We start from the raw sequence: 21,532 nt of genomic DNA on the forward strand, positions 1-21,532 counted from the left end.
AGAATTGATACTTCGTTGAAATGTAGAATTAATAATTTGCTGAACGGAAGCAACATGGCTATACCATTTCTCAGGGTTTTCTATGGATAGCTTGGAGAGTACAGATATGATAGTAGAATTAAGTCTTTCTACCTGACCGTTTGATCTAGGAAGTCCAGCTGTAATAGCAATATGGGTGATATGCTGATGTTCACAATATTCTTTGAATAACGTAGATGTGAAAGCGGTACCTCTGTCCGTAATAATCCTTGAAGGATTATAGAAAACTGATCTTTGGCATTCGAGCTTATTGAGAACTTCAGCGGTGTCGGTGGACTTGGTCGGGTAAAGCCACACAAACTTCGTAAAGGAATCGATGATTGCCAGAATATGCTTATATTTCTTAGAAGTGCTGGGAAGAGGGCCCAAATGATCAATATGGTATGTATGAAAGGGAGTATCGTCTTTGTCAAGTGGATGCAAAGTGCCATCTAATTTGCCACGTTTTCTGTTATTTAGAATGCATGTTACACAGTTGTGTATACATCGTTCAATTTTCTCTTTCAAGTTCGGAAAAAAGAATTCTTTGTTTAACATTTCCTGCGTGCGTTTTACTGCAAAATGGCCTCGTTTATGACAGGATTTAATAATGTTGGCCTGCATATCATCAGGTACGACAAATAAATCGATTCCGTCTAAGTTCTTATATAAAATGTTGTTTTTGACTATGTAGTTCTCATAAGGTGCATTTTGAAGTAATGCTTTTATAGCTGTAATATGCTCATCTGTCTGTTGAGCTTTGAAAATTTGAAGATTGACACAGTCTTGAATGATCATACAGCATGGGCTTTGGCTAAGAGCGTCGATATGAGTCATCGTTGAACCGGTTCGATGCTCTATTTCGTAGTCAATATCCTGAAGGTATAATGCCCATCGCGAAATGCGGGAATTCATTTCTTTTTTATTTAACGTTTTGACGAATGCATTACAGTCAGTGATAATTTTAAAGTGTGATCCGAGGATGTAAATTCGGAATTTTTTAAGAGCTTCTACAATGGCGAGTACCTCCAGTTCATAGCTGGTGTATTTTCTTTCGCTGTCAGACGTTTTCTTGGACATATAATACACTGAATGGAATTTGTTATCATCTTTGGATTTTTGTAGTAGGACTGCCCCCCAAGCCATCAATTGACGCGTCTGTATGAATTTCAATGGGACTGCCTTGATTAAAAATAGTTAAAACGGGTTTATCAGAAAGTAACTGTTTTAAGCGTAAAAACGCAGTTTTTTGCTGAGCTTGAAATAGAAAGGGGCTGTCCTTACGAAGAAGATCACTAAGTGGTTTTGCTATAATAGAGTATGAGGGAATAAATTTTCTAAAGTATCCCGTAAGACCTAGAAAACGTTGTACGTCTTTTGCATTTTTTAACTCAGGATAATTAAGAACGGCTTTAGTTTTGGAGGGTGAAGGGAGCAATTTGCCGTGTTCTACTACGTGACCCAAAAATTCAATCTGACTATACAAAAATTGACATTTTTTAAAGTTTATATCTAGTCCATAATCGCGAGCTACTTTTAGAACAGTGTTAAGGCGTTCGAGAGCCTCAGATTCATTATTTGCGGGAATGACGATGTCATCCATATACGGGAGGACAATGCCTTTTGCAATAAGATCACTAAAAACGGCATTTATGTATCGCATAAAGACAGGAGGACATGAACTTAAACCAAATGGCATATAAGGGAATTGAAATTGACCTGTATTTGTGACGAAACTGGTGTAACAACGACTTTTTTCTTTTACCGGCACATGAAAAAATCCATTACGCAAATCGAGAGTACTGAAAATTTTAGCATTTTGAAGACGATCTAAAATGTTATCAATTAATGGTAGTGGATAATGGTCTTTAACTAATTTACGATTTAATTTTCTATAATCTATACAGACTCTATGTTTTCCATCTTTCTTACGAACTACGACAACTTGACTAGCATAGGGTGAAGAACATGGTTCTATAATTCCATTTTTTAACCACTCGTCTATCTGCGCATTTACTATATCACGTTCGGCAAAGGGTAAACGTCGAGGAGTGTGGAAAATTGGCTCATCGTCAGTAAGCGTTATATCAAGTGCGATGTTCGTGGTTTTAGTTTTGTTAGGTTTATAGGCTAACAAAATCTGTTCAACCTCATTGCGAGTTTGTTTAGAAATATTCGGACCTATATCAAACGTGGGAGTTTCGGCAGAAATAGCCATTATAAAACTGTCAGTTTCAACAGGATCATCAGATTTAGAAATTTTGGAAAATACAACACCGTCAGGTTTAATTGTCAAATTTGCCTTATTTATTACGTCGCAACCTATTATTAGGTCATAAGTAGTACAATTATTAGGTACCACAGAAATAAAAACAGGAAAACTTTGTTTGTCAATAATAATTTCAGATTCAAAGGAACCTATTATTTTAGTTTGGGAAAAACCGAATCCAGTTAGTGTTATCTTGTTATTCGTCAACGGCGGCGATCCTAGTTTAATCCATGCAGAATGTTTGAGAAGTGTCGAAAAACTACCAGTATCGACTAATCCGGAAAGTGTATTATTAAGAATAACAACCTCTTTATGCATATTCGACGGAGAATGCAATAAATGTAAAGTGTTGACATTATCACGTGGGGTAGAACTGTCATTCCGAGTAGTACGATGACAATCGGAAGATATATGTCTGAAAAGATTACAAGAAAGACATTTAGGACCACGATTACGATTAGGGCAAGACTTTGCGATATGTCCAAAATCGTTACAGTTAAAACAACGCGTCTTACTGTTAGTCGGATTACTAAGATTCGATTTTGACTCTCTTTGTTGGACAGGGATTTTATGTATTGTATCACGTCTTTGGCCGTCATTAGCGTATCTAGAATACGACATCTTTGAATTATTTGCGTTCATTGCACTTACGATAGTTTCGAAAATTCGTAATTTTTCTTTAAACTCAGAATAACATTTTGCACTATAAAGAATAATTTTATCAAAAGGGGAACCCTGTATCCCATTTATTGTGTATTGAATAACAGAACATTCATCAATAAGGGTTTCAGACTGATTCGCAATTTCACGCATGGCAATAAAATATTGCATAAAAGTTTCATTCGAGCGCATTTTACGTCTTTCTAGTTGTTTATGTATTTCAATAGAAGTTACTTTATCGGAAAATTCATTAATTAATGCACTTTTAAAAGCTTGATAGGAATTTAGATTTCTTTGGGAGAATAAAAAAGTTTTAGCAGAACCGGAAACTAACCTCTTTGCAAAGATTAATTTTTGTTGTTCGCTTAAAGAAGGAAAAAGCGAAAAATTCTCTTCATCACAAAAAAAACTTTTAATCGAATAGGAATCATTTCCTGTGAAGTTTCTACAACTACCACAGAGATCGCGTAATAAAAAACAAAACTGAAGGTTTATTTCATTCATCGTTTGGTTATTCGAGGGATCATTTTCGAGTGATTCCCTTTTGGCGCCAGTAATTAATGCCTGACTGTTATTTATTAATGTTTCGTCTGAAGTTACGGGGATGGGGAAGGAAGAATTATTACCCGTATTACTCATAGAGCTGTTATTACTAGATGAAGTTTCGGTTTGAGAAACCTTTTGAGGAGACAAAGATTTTTCTTCTGTTTCCGATAAAAAACTAATATCTAGCGAGTTCTGAAATTCATTTAAATTTGTTAGGGCTTTAAAAATATTTTCACACAAAGCATCTTTGTCGGTCTCAGTTACTTCTAAGTGTAATAAATTAGAAACGGAGATAAAGTCAGATAAAGAAAAATTCTTCAGCAATTCTTGTTTATGTTTTTCTACATGTAAATTTTCAAATCTTTCAAAATTTCTCATTCTTTTTCGAGAAGAATGGTCAAAATTACTGTAACCTAACACAGAGTTAAGTAATTTTACGGAATTAGTTTTTGCATATTTAAGGGAGTTAGCGATTAATGGAATATCGCCTAGTTTTAAAGACATTGTAATGAATTAAAACAGAACTAATGCACATTCACTCGGGATTAAAATTTAAAAGGAGAATGAAATAAAGTAACGTACTATAAATTACAAACTTGGGAAAAAATTGCGCCTACCTGGTTGGGAGCAGTCGAATTATTCACTCTTAAAAGTTCCTTTTTTTAAAGCAGCCAGTATATGTCAGCACAGTTACACAAGAACACGAAGTAATTGAACCTTTAACGTTTTCACTTGAATCATATCCATCCAAAACGTGCACTAACGTCCATTCACCAGTCCAGTAAAATATCCACGGCAAAAATCCACTCTTATCAAAATTTTTAGCATCAATTTAATTGTACTAACGTCCACAGCTTTTTCAACAATTTGGCGGGATTTGCTAGGGGTATTCACGAGAAAGGCCGAGCCCCCCAAAATGTGGGAAAAGGCAACGACCAGCATTAATATGTGAAATATATTTATTAAGATTAAATTACAAAGGACAAAACATTACTACATAGAACATAAAAGATACATGAGCGTGAGCTGCACGTCTTGCAGTCTCACTGCCCAACTCTCGTCTGCCAATAATGACGGGAAAGCATCACATGATTAATGACGTGACGCAACATGGCGCCATACAGGATACGAGATCTGTCAGCGCTTCCCACATATATAAAGCAAAGTCGTAAATCGTGTTAGTTACACCATTTATAATTCAACGTCTGTACCGATTTTAATGATTTTTTTTTTTTTTTGGATTTGTCTCAGCCCCGAATAACCCCGAATAATAATAATAGCAGAATAACCATTAAGATATCGTAAAAGTTCAAGGGAAAAAATTAATATTGATCTTAGAGGTATTTTTTTAGGAGTCGGTAACACCAACAACTGTCAAGTAGGTCAAAACTAACTAAATGATTTGTTTTGTTTTTACCAGTTTAAAGACTGAGCTTCGTAGCAATATTAAAAACATTTTAATAGACTGAGAATTCAACTCGAGTCACTTCGAGCTAAGCCCAGCTCGAGTTTTAAAAAAAAGAACCCAATTTCATTTATCTACTAAATGAGTCAATAATTTATTTTCCGAATAAATGAACTCATCATTGGCCAGTACATTTATAAAAGAAGTAAGCGAGAACGATCCTGGGAAGTTTTTCCCACTTTTTTTATATAGTATATGCCTATTTCTAAATCTTGGAAATTAGATATTAGGCCACAATTATGGTAAAACCCTGTTTACTCGAAAGTTTGTATACCAGAGGAAGCTATTTTCAGACACAAGCAGAACAGATACGATACCTTGTACTAAAAATATACTGCATATCCTTTGTACTAACAGCATATAAAGTTACTATAGTACAATTAGAAGCATTTTTCTACGGCAACCATGAAATACAGATAAGTTGATCAAAATTGGCGGGGTCATTTGGTAAGCATAGATAACCTGGTACAAAATGAAAGTGAATCACACACACACACACACGAAAAAAACCCGGATTATGTCATCTGTCTGTCTGTGACAAAGATAACTCAAAAAGCTTTGAGTAAGACAGATGAATTTTGGTATATGGAATTATGGTTAAATTTGTAGATTCTATCCAATTTTAAAAGCGACATATTCACTTATTAAATTTTCAAGTAAATGTGTAGAACAGTTGGTTGTTTATTGATCTGTACTTTTGTGTGAATATATACACTGTAACTCATAAATGGAATGACTTGACTTAAATCATTGAATTTAGGTATGTTATCTTATGACTACAATGGGAGTTTTGCATCAAATTTTGATATCAAGCGGCAGACAAAAAAGAAGCACAAAAGATATATCGTCACGTAGGTTCTTTAGTGCGGAACGCAATGACACACACAAGAAGTAGAGCTAAACCCATTTATTAACTCAACTCAGAACTGAGAACACAGTAACTGACAGATCTTTTGTTTTTATACTAGCAGAGAAAGTTCCAGAATACTTTTCTGGAGACAGTAAGAATAGTCCAGAACACTTGTATAGTAAACTAAAGGAATGTCCAGAATCTGCTGAAACATAAAATAAAGGAATTAGATATTGACAGAAACTGTGGATCGCATTGCCTCTAGCTGGATTCGAACTTACAATCTCTTGATTAGGAGATCAGTACTATGACCATTCGGCCATGGAGAGCCGACTGCTTCATTTCAATGCGGCAATATTCTCACAATGAATTCAGTAAAAATGCTATATTTAGGTCAAAGTTATATATTAGCAATTATCGTTGACCAATAATTCATAATTTCAATATTTTCAGTCAATACTAAGTCAATAATTTCATACGTGAAGAGGAGAATGACACCTTTATTAGAGAGTATGCGAGAAAATTTCGGGGAGACAAGTCCAAATGATTTCGTCTAAACATGCATTTTTTATGACACCTCCGATCGTCTGGAAAAGCAGAAATACGGAAGAGAAGAACAATTCCCTGCCATATCTTTCTGTTTCCCCATTCTTTTTATCCTTTTTTCTGATCATTTCATAAATTCAGTGGCTCATACGTAGCGGTAAAGGAAAACCGTGCTGCATCTTAAAATTCTTAATAGAAAAGAAATTGGAATTCATGACTAGACTGTATTTGGAAAACCAAATTTTTTTATTGAAGCACTGATTCAGTTGTTACTATTAAATGCTTGCTATTTGTTATATCAAAATAAATGATAATTTATATTTAAGATGAAACTTCTGAAGATATAAATTTAGATTTCAATAAAATGTGTATAAAAATAAAAAAAAATAAAAAATAAAAAACTTTTTTTAAATTTCGAAAGAAAAACCTATGAAAGGGTAAGATAATCTGTGAAAAAGTAAGCAATTTGTTAATAAAGGAAATTAATGACCTGGGAAGTCTAAAAAGAATAAAACGGAGGAGGAAGTATGAAATATGTTTCTCTATTTCATAATGCATTTTAACCACTTAACTGTTTTATTTTCTTTACTATCTAATAAGATGACATCTCCTTTTTATATTATTTATTTCTATTTATATTATTTTGATTCATTGTTATTATATATTTTCTTATTTTGATTCAAATGGAAATCCATTGAATACTGGACTTATCTATGTATTCGAACTAATTTTAATACTGAATTATATTCGTTATGAATGGTTTATGTTTTGCTTATGACTATCAAGATTCAATAAATCAATGCACGTATGGCACTTGAGGCAAAACAGTTAAGCGGTTAAATGATCAGATTTATGAAATGAAAAAAAATCGACCAATCTTTAATGTACTTTTAGTTTAAATTAGTGCAAATTTAAATCATTGAAATGGTATATAATTCCACTATTTCTACTCAATAGGTGAAATGTGTTAGTAAATATTTCTTAAGCAGACGCAAAAAAAAAGGGAGAAACGTCCGAAGTACACTATGTATTTCACCTTGGATACTAATTGATAGGTGACCTTAAAAACAGTTTTTCTTTCAGGAATATATGTCCATTATGTACTTGATAAATTTTGAAAGTCAGAAAAAAAAGCCATTTCTTTTATTTTTCACAGAGTGACCGCGATTTCAAAGATAAACGTTGTTGCATAAGCAATAAAATCTTAGATCTGTAAATGTTGTGAAATAAACCGTAGGATCGGTTTTTGTTTGTTTGTTTTTCAAGTAGAAAGAGATTTCTCGGTAATAGATCAAAATACGGAATGAAGTCGGAAGTACGGAAATACGCAATTTTTTCGAACAGTCAATGAAAAAAAAAATCTATTAGAAATAAAAGAAAAATAGTTCAGAATGATTTCTGAAATCAAAATTAATGTTTATTTTTGACTTATTTACTAAGAAAGGTTTTGAAGCTAGACATTTTTTCTTTGGATATAACGGAACGGAAAATCTTCTATGATCAAATCTCGTTTTAAAAAAATAATCTGAAGTTCACCCTAAAGTTTTTTTAGGGGGAGGGGAGAGAAGATTTTACCTTAAGCATTTGTTTCTAATTGTTTTAATATTTTATGCTATGCAATTAACTATTTAAGGAAATTGAGCCTTAAAACTGATGATTTAATAATAGAGTTTTCCAATAAGAGGCCTTGATAAAATGTTATAATTATTTTAAATGCATTGTTGTTACGTTAATGGGAACAATTGTGGTTAAATGGTGAAAAAAAATCCTTTTACTTTCTTCATTGATTCCCTTCAGAAACATATTTTCATCATTAATTTATAGGTTTAAAAATTATTCCTAAATATATAAGTTCATTATAAATTCATGAGAAATATTTTTTTCATTAATTTATAAACTTACTTTTAATGTCGCAATAATTTTTGTGAATTCAACTGTATTTTCATGGTAACAACATTAAAAAAATTAACTGAACTGAGTTATACTAAAAAAACTGATTTATTAATATTTGCCTTTCTTTTTTTTTATGTGTGATTTTTGAAAGAAGTTTATTTTCTATTAACAATTATTTTAAGTTAAAAAGTGAAACAGAAAATAACAGCAATTTTAAAAACGGCATGGGGATTAAAATGGAATAGATAGGTTCTTTTTTTTCTTCTTTTTTTTTTCAAACTTTTATTTGTTCCCTTTTATATATTCTAAACTCCTGAACTATTTATTTTCCTTGTACAGCGACGTATCGAAAGTTTATTGAGTAAGGGCGTGTAGTTGTTTCGTGCTCTAATCCTAAAATTCCTTCTTATCTCTTAAAAAAAATTTTTTTTTTAATAATTCCATGAACAAGTGTGTAAGGGGGTCGTATAATAAATATTATTTTGCATCGTTGAAGCATCGTTCGTGCTTGTTACATCACGGTCAAAACTAATAAAACCAAAATAGGATCAAAAACCGATTGCTTTCAAATAAGCAATTTCCCTTTATTTTCTTAAATACTTTTTATTTAACTTGATTTGTTTCATTTTATCAAGATGGAATTTCTAAATCGATTTCTTAGTTTACACATTTTCTGGTTTAATAGAGGTCTGAAATCTTTACCCTTTTGTTAAATCTCGATCACAAATTCGCATTAATATTCCTCATCTTGAAGACATCCGACGCTTATTAAATACTTTCGGAATTTAATTTAACAGTTAATAGAGCAGTTTAGTTAAATTTTGATTCCATACTAATGGTATCACTTAGTAGTTAAAGGCTTAACTGTGAAAAAAAATTATCTTAAAAAATTCTATTTTATTTATTTTAATAAATACGCTTTTGAAACACTGTTCATTTTTTTAAAATTTTTTATTCTTAAAACATTTTGTCAAGGAAAACATTTTCCACGATTGTTGACAGAGAGTGAATAATCTCTCTTTGGAACTTCAGTAGCATTAAGATTATCTGATAACTGGATTACCACGTCACGCTCTGTTGCCACACCTTCGCTTCTAATCTAAATGTAGAACACTTTCAAACTTTTTATACTTCTACACTTCTTGGATTCTCATTTCGTGTAGCCGTGATCGTATAGTGGTTAGTACATTGCGTTGTGGCCGCAATAACCCAGGTTCGAATCCTGGTCACGGCAAATCATTTTTAACCCTTTGTTGCAAAAATCATGAGCTGCATTATACATATGTGAATATCAGGGTTCTTTTTAGTGCTTAGAAATCTCAGAAATAACCATAATTCCTAAAATTTAATGTGAAAGTTTTTGTTATTATACGAGTTTCATAATAGCCATTATTTAACAAGAATGTGAAAATGATATATCCTGCACAATGACCCATCAAACTGGTTATGGGAGTGCAAAGAGTTAAAAGAACTCTTTGCATGTAAATGTATTCTTTTTTCAAGGCTAAGGGTTCACTTTTAATGATCAGCGAAATTAGACCTGATTCCTCAAAGTCATTTTTTTTAAAATAAATCTTTTATACTATTAAAATTCATGGTCAATGTTAATAAGGTGTTCAAATTATAGAATATGATTAGTATTTGACCAAAATCAAAATATTTTCCATAAAAAATATTTTGCATATAAATATTTTGCACGTTGCATATAAATATGATACATTTTTAAATGGTAGCGTAGCAAAGAAAATTGATAATTCTAAAATTTAATAAAAGCTAAGAGAGTGATTAACATTTAAGGAAAAAATACTAATGGCGGAGTTATCTGCTTAATTAAATCATCAAACTTTAAATAAACATGTACAAAGAATGGCAATGATGGCAATTATTATAATTATTCAGATTTTCTTAAACACGTATTCTGACCGCCGTGAGTGGAATACAAAAAATGCATTTTAAGTTTATAAAAACGTTATAAAACATGTTATCATCTGGTTAGACTTCTTCGATTAAAATCAGATTTAAAAACTACTAATAGCTGTTCAGTTTATAAATCAAATTCTTTACAACTATAATTCCGAATAATGTTTTTTTTTATCGAAATTTGAAGAAAAAATTTAATTTCAAAAAGCTGTAATATTTATAGTAATGAATCATAAATTATGGGGAAAAGGTAGAAAATTATTAAAATTTAAAAAAATCTGATTTTTAATGACTAATAAATGTGAATTTTTAAAAATTATTTTTAATAAATTTATTTTACTTTATTTGTTGGCTGAAATCTGTTTCACATGTTTTATTTCAAATTAAGAGGCATGTTTAAAAAAATTGTAGATGTTACCATTCAAAAAAATGTTCGAAAAAAATAAGCTATTACCTTGTGTTTTTCATTATTTATTTTTAAATTTGTGTTGTTAATTATGCTATGCATTTTTTTTTTTATTTTACAAAAGTGTGATTTTGTTAGTTTTTGTTCATTTACTTGATCTCTTAAATACTTGATTTGATAATAAATTGACTTCTGACTGGATATAAATTAGTGTTCTTTCTAAATAAATTCTTTTTTTAAAAATTATTTTTTAATGAAATAATCAATTTTTTCTTTTTGAATTCTTTTTAACTATAATAATGTTTTCTTCCAAGTATAACTTACAATGTTTTATTTTTATAGATTTATTAAATATTTCGAAACTTAAGAAACCATATTCTTATTTATTAACAAATAAGACATTAAATGCTTAGCTAGTGCGAGTCAAATTATATTGTAACAATTTAATTTTAAACTTTATTTCATGTTTTTCAAAAAAGAAAAGTATGTAAAATAACAATTTAGTGAAAGAGAGTGGACAATTGAAAGTTAGAAATTTGAAATACAATGTCATAACCACCTGACAATTGAATGCTGTTATTGATAATATGTCATGTGAAATCACACTATTAAATGTCTGCTGTATAAGAAACTTTTTTTATAAAATTCATAATTTATTATGTCGTTTAATTAACTAGAAATTGAGCTTCATTAATTAAATGCCGTAAATATTAAAACACCAATTCTTTTTCTCCTTCAATTCCTGAATTGTTCTTGAAAACAAACATTTATGAATTCACATTCTTGCAGAAAATGTTTTTGTCAAAAAGTTATTTTTCTTTCAGAACTAAATCAACAATACCCCCCATTATCTCTGATATAGGAATTTATTCACGCAGTAAATCTTGGAGAATCATTAAAGAATTTAAAATAAAAATGAATCATTCTTTGAATGTGAACAAAACCCGAAGAATTCATTTAAATATCGTCTGCGCCTGTATGGATTACATAATTTAAATAAACTTGAAATACCGCTTGGAATTTACCATCATTCAATCACGAATTCATTGTTTTAGATTTAAAAACAAGTTTTTAATACAAGCAGTTGAGATATAAAATCTGTATTTTTAAAAAATCCACTTGTTTTCTAAACACAAAAAAATACTCATCTAACGATTCTTAATCAAGTAGAACGCATGCGCAGTGATAAAATGGCTCGAGTACTTTTAAAATGTCACCGTTATTTTGTTCTCAGAAGCATTTGCGCTGTGATATGTTTATGACCGTCTTGCTATACAACGTGATTTAAGAAGCCACAAAAGTTCTATCTTTTGTAAGTCGCGTAATGCAATAAATAATGACAAATGGCTCTCAACATGGCTCCAGAGCATTGTTCCTTCTGCATTCGTTTGGCGTCGAATTTTATGATTTACGTCGCCCGCTAACTCGTTCTCCCAACAGATAAAAATTTCTGGCAGGAAGAGGGGAAAAAATCCGAAGCACTATCAGTTAAGAGTTCGTGTTGGTGAGGATAGAATTGTAAGTAAAAAAGTGTTATCGTTGATAGAAGAGGCTTGTTGTTCGCTGAAGGAGTGACGATTAAGAATGTTTATTTATTTTATTCGATCATCGATTTTTACTTGTTTTGTTAGAACATGCTGATAAGGTTATCAATTTTTGAAGAGTCGGAATAACTAAACAAGAAAAAGAAAATTGATAAGTATGACACATCGTGGTTTATAGGATTTTCTAACAATAATATTTTCGATGAATCATTGTAGCCGCCAAATCATCGATCTATGCTTGATTTTGAAGCCTAAACGATGAAGGGAAATGATAATAATGATTCTAAAAATCCTTTAGAGGACACTGAAATAGAAATAGATAATTTTAAATACAAAAAATATGGATTCACATATTCTCAAATAGTTTAAAACAATTTGATTTATGAACAAAAAATCATTAAACATTTATTTATGCTTCATTATATTAAATATTCTGAGAAGAAGTATTACTTTTAAACACGGTGACTAGAAAAAAAAAAAAACGATTTGTGAGTGACGGCTGATATTTGTTATATGGAATAAAAAGCAAATTTGCAGATTTCTATCACATTGTGAACGAAACCATTCTCAAGAAATCTGGCTGGCTGGCTGTTCGAGTACAGGAGAACTCAATAACTACAACACATTAATGTATAGATATACATAAAATTTGAAACACAGGTTCAGCATCTAAAATATGAATCAAATTAAATTTTTAACCAAATCGACGACGAGCGACAAATGGTTGGCCGTCTGTCATCTATATTTCGCATTCATATAAGCATGAAAACTCATAAATGCAGTGGTTTAAATGGTTGAAATTCGGTCTGTTAGTTTGTGACAACAACTGCTGTTTTGGATTAAATTTTGGAATTAATTAGCCTGCAAAAAGGAATATCCAAGAGTTAGATTCAATAAAAAAGTTGGATTTAAGCCAAAGATTGGCATTTCATAAATATCGTTCATCAATGCATGCATAGTGTTGCAGTCTTCACAAAGGCCCACAATTTTATGCGGAGGAAGAGGTATTAAATCTTAATTGGAGGAAACGCAGTTTTGGTTTAGTGGATACCACTGCCGCGGGTTCAGGTTCTGTGAACATATTGACAATTTTAAAGCTAGTCCAAATTACGTATGCGCTTATTGGGCATTCTTTATAAGCTGGTGCATTACAACAATAAAATGCCTTTTAAATTAGCAGCTCAGAAACATGATATAAACAAAATGGTTTCTTACCCGTGAAGTGGTATTCCCGGGTTCGAGTCTTGATTCGGGCAGGGTTGTTCTCTACCCTATGTTCTATTTGTGAGGTGTGCGAAAGAGTCTCCTTGTAAAAAGGGGCTATGCGATCGAGTATGTGAGTGTCATCTTCATATGAGCTAAAGTCGGACTTCTGCCTTCGGGTGCTCAGGGATCCTTACCCTCTGAAGTTATTACAGCCCTGTTTCCCCGATGTCTTAGTTGATTTAAATTGGAGTTCAATCCAAGGGGGATAAGCAACAACAACAAAATTGTTTGGAAAGTCGTTTCATTGCAGAATTTTTACAAGCTTTATATTAAAATTGGACATTAAAATTTATTTCACTAGATGACCATTCGGTTTAAAAAAGAAGCAATGTTTTACCTTTAACATCAAGGTTTTCGAGGTCTATGTGTTTTGTTATTTTTAGAACAAACTTCGGCAGATAAAAATACACATTTTTATAGCGTGAGAGTTATTTGGAACAGGATGCTGGTGGCGTCAGTCTAGTGTTAATCGACGGACATTCGCTATTTATCCAGCGGCTACTTGGATGCCCTCCTCGGAAGCTATTCAAAGTGTTCTTAAGATATTGTGTAACGACCATTTCATAGTGTGAGATTCGTTTTTTTCTTCTTTTCAGTTTACAGTTAAGTATAAGTAAATATTGAATTCACAACCGTATTCTTTGAGGTCACTTTTGTTTATCAGTGCAAATAAAATGTCATGCGTTACACATCTAAAAGACGAATATCAATTGCAGTTTGTTGAAATCATTCGATATATTTTTTCTTTAGTCTACTAATGGTGCAATGGAATTAATTTGGAGTGGTTGAAACTTTCTTGCATATTACCTATTAAAGATATTATTTCGCTCCAAACTTTCAAAATCAAACATTCTTTATTCAATTTTAAGCTGATTTCCATGTAATTAACAAATTTTGACAAACTGAAATAGAAAAATACTTAATTGAAAATCATTTTCTAGTAGGTTGGTTTTTGTATATGTCATAAAAAAATGCTCAACTGAAATTTAAAAGTAATTTAGTTATTAATTAGTAATTAATAATTAAGTGAACAAAATAGTAAAGAAAAAGAATAAACTTTTGCTAAAATAATCTAAATAATATTTAATAATAGGATCAGATAATTTTTAAATTTCTAAAGAACCATACCTTTTAGAGTTGCAAAATTACATAATATAAAACTTGGAAAAATATAATTCATTTAGAGCGTTACTAGAATAATGGTCCAAAATTAATTTACCCAATATTTTATTTTAATTTTAATAGTCATATTACACGGATCATGAAGTAAAGGCCCGAAATCAAATAATTTTCGAAATGCACAAAAAAAAGGCTTAAGAATTTGGAGCCCCCCCCCCCCCCAAATCATGAGCACCACGAATGCTCAGATTTTCATTCAGAGTTCTGTACTTCACAGAATAAAAAAGAAAATTTGAGATGCATTTTGAAGTCTTTTTTTTTCGACCGATTGAAACAAAAACTGATACAGAATTACAATTTTAGAAAAAAAATCTTACACTAAATTTCTTTTATTTAAATCTTAGAGGTTTTTAATTATCGCGTTTATAAACCATCAACCCCTCAATGGATTTATTTTAGAATGTTATACAAATCTACACTTTCGATGCTAAATCTGTGCTCAAATATCTTTTATCTAATTTGTTGCATTTTTGAGTTATCATTTACATGCGTGCAGAAACACATACAGACAAATGGAGAGCTCGGCTACAGATGTGATTCAAAATTTAGCACGTATCTATCTACATCTTGTACTGAATATAAGTAACAATTCTATCAGTCTATCTTCTTTCGTTCTGTAGATAACATGTTCACTTACACTCGAACAATCTGACAGACATATTTCCTGTGAGTATAAAAATCTACAATTTTGATGTAAAAATCTACCAAATCTCATTCATCTAACTCATTGAACTTTTGAACTATTATGTTCATAGACAAACACACGGGGATGCAGATGGTGTAATGTAATTATAATAGCATTAAAAATACATTATTCAAAAAATGAAAATTTGAAAATCTTAGAGGAATAAATATATTTTTAATGAATTTTCCCAGCACCATGTTCTAAGTAGATTTAAATATTTTTGAAATGTTCCAGGTGTCTTAATTTTTGAGGAAATTACTTAAAATCGATAAAAATTTTGATTAAGAAACCTGTTTCAAAAATCTTAAAAGAAAACTGGATATTCATTTTATTTCCGAGTTCTTTCAAATAGCTAAATGTCAATTGCCTCTTGTAAGAATTCAGTGAGTGTACAAAAATATTTCTAAAAAATTAAGTTTTAATTGGAATTGCATATTCATACTCAGTTTTGCTCCAAATAAACTTTTTAAGAATAACAAGGAATGAATAATAGAAAAAAATAAAAATAAAATTACATCTAGAACAATTTGAATTTTTCAAAACTATGTGTTTTAGAACTCTTTAAAACAAATATATTTTATTTTAAAGAGTATTTTTAAAGATGTTTGCTACTTATCTTTTATGCATATGTATTTATATTAATATGCGTAAAAGATTTCATAACTCTTAGTGAATAATTCGCAAAAACGCCTTCACCATCCTCTTCATAGCCTTATATCATTCGGTATATTGTCTACAAGAACTTTTCAAATAAATTCGAGTTCCACGACGTCATAGCATCGTTAGAAACTTGAAGTATTTGGTTAATATATTTCAAGTTGCGCGTTGTCTTTTTAGTTGATTTCATTTTCTGACTCCTAATATAAGCTACGTAAATCATAATCATTTTTTTTTTTACCTCAGCTTTTGACAGTAGAAGAAAATTACGCAATTAAGTAGTTCAATACACCTGCAATGAAAACGATTTGAATTTCGTTTGCAACAATTTAATTTTTTGTTTAAACTTGTGAAAAAAATATCGGCCCAGTTTATCCCGTTCGAAGATATTGCACCTGAGAAAATAAAATATTGTGTGAAAAAAATTCTTAAAAATTTTTTTCTAATTTCAAACAGAATTTGCAGGGTATTTAAAGAGGTATCCTTAAAAAGGACAATTTCTTAAATTTTAAAATCATGTAATAAATAATTTTGAACAATAATATTACCGAGAATTATCGAAGGTAAAGTCCAAAATTTCACAGATTTTTAATGAATTAAAATTTCAAAAAATAAAAAATACTCAAAAGTGTGCATTTCAACCCTTTAAAATATATGTGCCAAATTTGATAGCTATATGTCAAACGGTCTTGTCTTTAGAGTGACTACATATATATACATTCTCTGTTATTGTTTTGACGAATACGCATAGATATTACATAGAGAGCAGAAAAGTGTCACTCTTATGCCGCGGCTGAAACGAAAACCATGAGATGACATTTTTATCCTGTAAATATTATCAATACTGAAACGAAATGGTGTAGCACATTCAATTGACTTATTAGAAAACCAACGCGAGAGGTCTCCTCAAATTTTTCTCACATACTCTCTAATAAAGATGCTATCTCAGAGAACACCTTGTTTGGCATGCGCGTACAATAGTCACGAAATATTTAGCTTTGGCTTGAATTTGGCATTTTTACTGAACCTGTCGTGTCATCCTTGGCGAGTTTTGGAGGGATTAAATCCTGAAATAGCAATCGAAAACCGAATTCACGTTTTAAACTCGTTTTTTAAAATCGATTGAAACAAAAATTTGACACAAAACTACACTTTAAGTCACAAAATAGCATACCAAATTTTATATATTTAAATAATCGCGATTTTGAATTATCTTTATCAGAGATGGACCGATATAAATAATTAAAATGTATTGTTCAAACTCTGGTTGGTCTGAACCGTGAAGACTGGTAGAAATCTCGAACTCGAATTTTTTGAATGATTTTAATTTCTCTGTATATGTGTGCGAGAAAGTAACCAGTGGGAATGGTCTCTCGAAAACTTTCTCTCTATAATAAAGATGTTTACCAGAAAAAGTTTACCACTGAATTGGCTATGAAATGGTTACTTTTGTCGTGAATTATCATTCTTTATGAATCTATCAGACCAGCCTTGCCGAGTTATTTGGCGATGAATTCTTGGCATGCGGTTAATGGTATCGGAACGCTCGTGTTTTAGACGTGTTTTTTCCGAGCCATTGAAATTGAACTACAATTGTAATCACAAAGTCACTTATCCCATCACAAATCCCATACCTAATTTGATATACTTCAGTTATTACGTTCTTCAGTTGCCGCATTTACATGGTTCGTTCCAACAGATAGTCAAACCCTTGATGGATTTGGTCCTAAATTTGAAGCGCATCTACAAGTTAGATATGAAACTTATATACCAAATTTTACTTATCTAGCTATTTATGTTTTTTTATTTTTATGTTCACTTGTACTCGGGCAGCTGGACTTCTTCTGAACGGATTTAGCTCAAATTTTTGATAGAAATCTACGAATTTGGTACAAAAACGGAGGCCGCGGTGGCCTGGTGGTAAGGTCTCGGCTAGTGAGCTCTAGGGTTTCAGATTCAGGACCCGATTCCACCGAAGAATCGTCGTGTAAGGGGACCTGCTGCACGTTAAATGCGTCGGGCCAAAGTCCTCCCGCCGGTGTGGAGAGGGGGATGCCAGCTCAGGTGATGTCCTCGTCATCTGACCGCTGTTCAAAAAATAGGTCCGTCCAAAATAGCCCTAGTGTTGCTTTACAATGGGACGTTAATATAACTAAACTAAACTTGGCACAAAGACCGTATAGCAAATCGTCTAGTTCAAAGCTTTTTTGAGTCATCTTTGTCACATACAAACAGACAGACAGACAGACATTTTCCGAAAATGTGCTTTTTAAACTCAGGAATGTCTAAAACGTGATCATCCATTAAAATCTCGGGATCAAATTTTTGAATGATTTTACCTTTTCTATATTTCGTATGCTACAAAGTAAAAATAAGTGTAATGAAAACTGCATAGTTGCCACAATTATGTTTAAATAATAAATATCTAAGCTGAACAAAGCAATAGAACAACAATATTTCTGTACTAGTTCAAACTTCTTAATAAAGCCATGAATTGAAAAAAACCGTTTTACGTAATAATTTCGTTTATCTGTCGTTTAAAATTTCGCCATTTGATTGTTTTCGGTTTTACAATCATCTTGGATAACATGACATATCATTTTCCAGCTTTCTCAACCGACAGCAGAATATACTCGGAAAAGGTAATAAGAACGGTAAAAATAATAAGAAGAATGCATTAATAGAGATGATTCGAGTTATTTTAAGGTTATTTTTTTAAATAAAACTAAAGAAAACGTCGTAGTGAGTCAAAAAGATAATGCAGAAAAATGCCAAGTCATTATTTTTTAAGGAGTGAAAACTGTCTTTTAAGGAAAGATTGATCTTGGAAAAATATTATTAAAATGCAATATGTTCAGTATATGGATAAAAGATTAAAACTAAACTCTGAACTTTAAAAACTACATGCAATAAAATGCTTGCTAAATAAACTTTAGAATAATTTTTCCATAAGAATTTTACTACGAACGACTCTGAAAAATATTTAAAATTGATAGTTTAATCCTATTTCTGTTAACTTTTTTATATCCTATTTTGTTTTCCTTGTGCTATTGATATGAATTAATAAATCATATTGATAAATTCTGAAGCTTCGAACCGAAATCAATAACGAAAAATACGGTATTGATTTATTTAGACAGAGTACTGGTAATATATGTTAATATAGAATTCAGATTTTTTTTTAACGATTGGCATTGCGAGCGAAAAAAAAACAACAACAAAAAAAAAAACAATTAAATGAAGAGAAGAAAAATTTGTAAACAATTTTCCGTTGAAAGTAAAGAAAGCTGATACAAGATAAAAGACAACAATCAGATATCAACAACATTGTATCAGATTAATGACATATATATTGTTAAGGAATTTCCGGGGTTCGTTTGGATAGTGGGAGTTGTATGGTGTAAAGAAAGCTCAATCACCAGGCGGCAGTAGAAAATAAAACAACGACGTTTATTTACACGAAGACACACAGGACAGCACAAAGACGACAACTATATACAGCACAGAAGACGATTATCTTCAGCCGAAACGTGCAGCATACAACAGTATACACAGCAGCTCTACTCCGTCACTGCTCCGCTAGTCCCTGGAAGACGAGTTCTTGACCGTCGCTTCCGACTACTCTTCGACTCCACTGGTCCACGACTCAATTTACCGCCGGTTCACCACTACGACGACTCCACTGATCCACGGCCACTCTTCTCTGTCGCTTCCGCCTACTCAATTCACCACTCCTGGGTCACGACTACTCGGCAGCGGCAGGACTGCTTCCTTTTATAGGCATCAGGAGGCAGGGTTAGAAGCCTCTCAATCAATCAGGAATGTTCGAGGCGTATCTCCGTTCCTACTGGACGGATCGAGAAAATTCTTGATGTTTCGGGTATAATCTATTTTGGCTCCAAAGTCGCCAAATTCGTCGCCAAGTTGCCAAATGGTCACCAACTTTGTCGCCAAGCTCTGGGACCTTCTATGGAACCGACTATGCTGGGAAGTCGCCTCACAGATTCGTAACAATATTATGCTTGTTGATTTATATGAGTCTGATACATAAATAATGTTTTGCACTCATACAATTTAAACTAAAGCAAAAGTAAAAAGAATCATACATCCAAATTACCCATTCTTTCATATTTGGGGCCAAAAATGTTGCCAAAATAATTATAAACAGAGGGGATAATCATCTAAGTAGACTGAAGAGCTATCTAAGGCCACTGAGTAAAGAGAAAGGGAGTTAGGAACAACAAGCACACAGAACAGGTGTACAGCTATTAGGATAATACAGTTTTAATATATATCATATTTTGATGCTTAAAAATATTTTTGTTGTCATGAACATGAAGTTATACATAAGAATTTCAGCTACAATTCTCAACAAACTAGGAACACTCCAAAGATGTCTAGATATTAAATTAATATAATAATTGATTGTCTTTATTAAATTAATATATTAAATTTATAATTAATAAAAAATATTAAGTATTATTTCTGAATTTCATAATAATGTGTGTGAAAATAACACTCTTTCATAGCAACCATTATTTAATAAAAGCCATATATTTCCGGCAGAAAGCAGTTATTTTAATTACCCTTCACTCTCTTGATTAGATCATTACATATATCATCAATAATTAATTTACAATCAACTGAAATTACAAAATGGAGGAATAATCGTTCCAGTCGATCGTCCATAACTCTTTCGACTTAATTTATTTAAATTTCTTTCAAGGTAAGCAGCGGAAACGGGAAGCAAGACGACATTTGTGGTTACTTTAGATTTAGAGATGAAATTAAACCTGCCAAATTTCTATAGGAGCTGGATATTTATTGTTGAAAATGAAATAAATTTACTTTTCCCCCTGACAACGAAAATGTGTAAACGAAGACTGGTTTTTAAGGAATCAATTCTGAATACAATTTTAATGAATGCAGTATTTTATTACAAAATTTTTAATATTTGAAATAAAAGAAATTTAATTAAAATGAAAAAAAATAATAGATGCGTTTTAATAATTTTTTACCTCAACGAAAGATGAAGAATTACCTTGTTTTGATGAATGATGCTTTAATGAATGAAGAAATTTATTGTAAGTGTTTTAATGTTTGAAACAAAATAATTTTAAAAGGGATGACAAAAAAACACTAGTAGTCCGTTTTAATAAAGTTTTGACCAAAGCCAAATAAAGTAATTATCCTTTAGACGATGAATCTTAATTTAATAAATGCAGAATTTTATTGGAAAAAATTTTAATATTTAAAAAAATAGAGTTTTAATTGGGATGACAGAAATAAACTAGAAATATGTTTTAACAAATTTTTTATCAAAGCCAAATAGAGGTGTGATCCTTTGAATGAATGCAGTATTTTATTACAAAAATTTTAATAATTGAAGTAAGAGAATTTTAATTGAGATGACAGAAAAAAATTAGAAGTATGCTTTAATAAATTTAATAAATTTTTTACCAAAGCCAAATAAAGGAATTATTTTTATATGATGACTCTGATTTCAATGAATACAGTATTTTATTGCAATAGTTTCAATATTTGAAACAAAAGAATTTCAATTAAAGATGACAAAGAATTAATAGCATGATTTAACTCTTTCAAACGAGATGATTAGTTAGTTAATGC

The 21,532-nt window shown here is 31.2% G+C and overlaps 1 non-coding gene across 1 annotated transcript; it reads left to right on the top strand.

Moving 5' to 3' along the window:
* The first annotated feature begins 9,409 nt into the window (after window positions 1–9,409).
* On the top strand, window positions 9,410–9,481 carry Trnah-gug (transfer RNA histidin (anticodon GUG)). Its single transcript has one exon. It is a non-coding gene; the product is annotated as a tRNA-His (tRNA).
* The last annotated feature ends 12,051 nt before the right edge of the window (window positions 9,482–21,532 follow it).

This window comes from Argiope bruennichi, chromosome 6, assembly GCF_947563725.1.
Source record: "Argiope bruennichi chromosome 6, qqArgBrue1.1, whole genome shotgun sequence".
In the NCBI taxonomy this organism is placed as follows: Eukaryota; Metazoa; Arthropoda; class Arachnida; order Araneae; family Araneidae; genus Argiope; species Argiope bruennichi.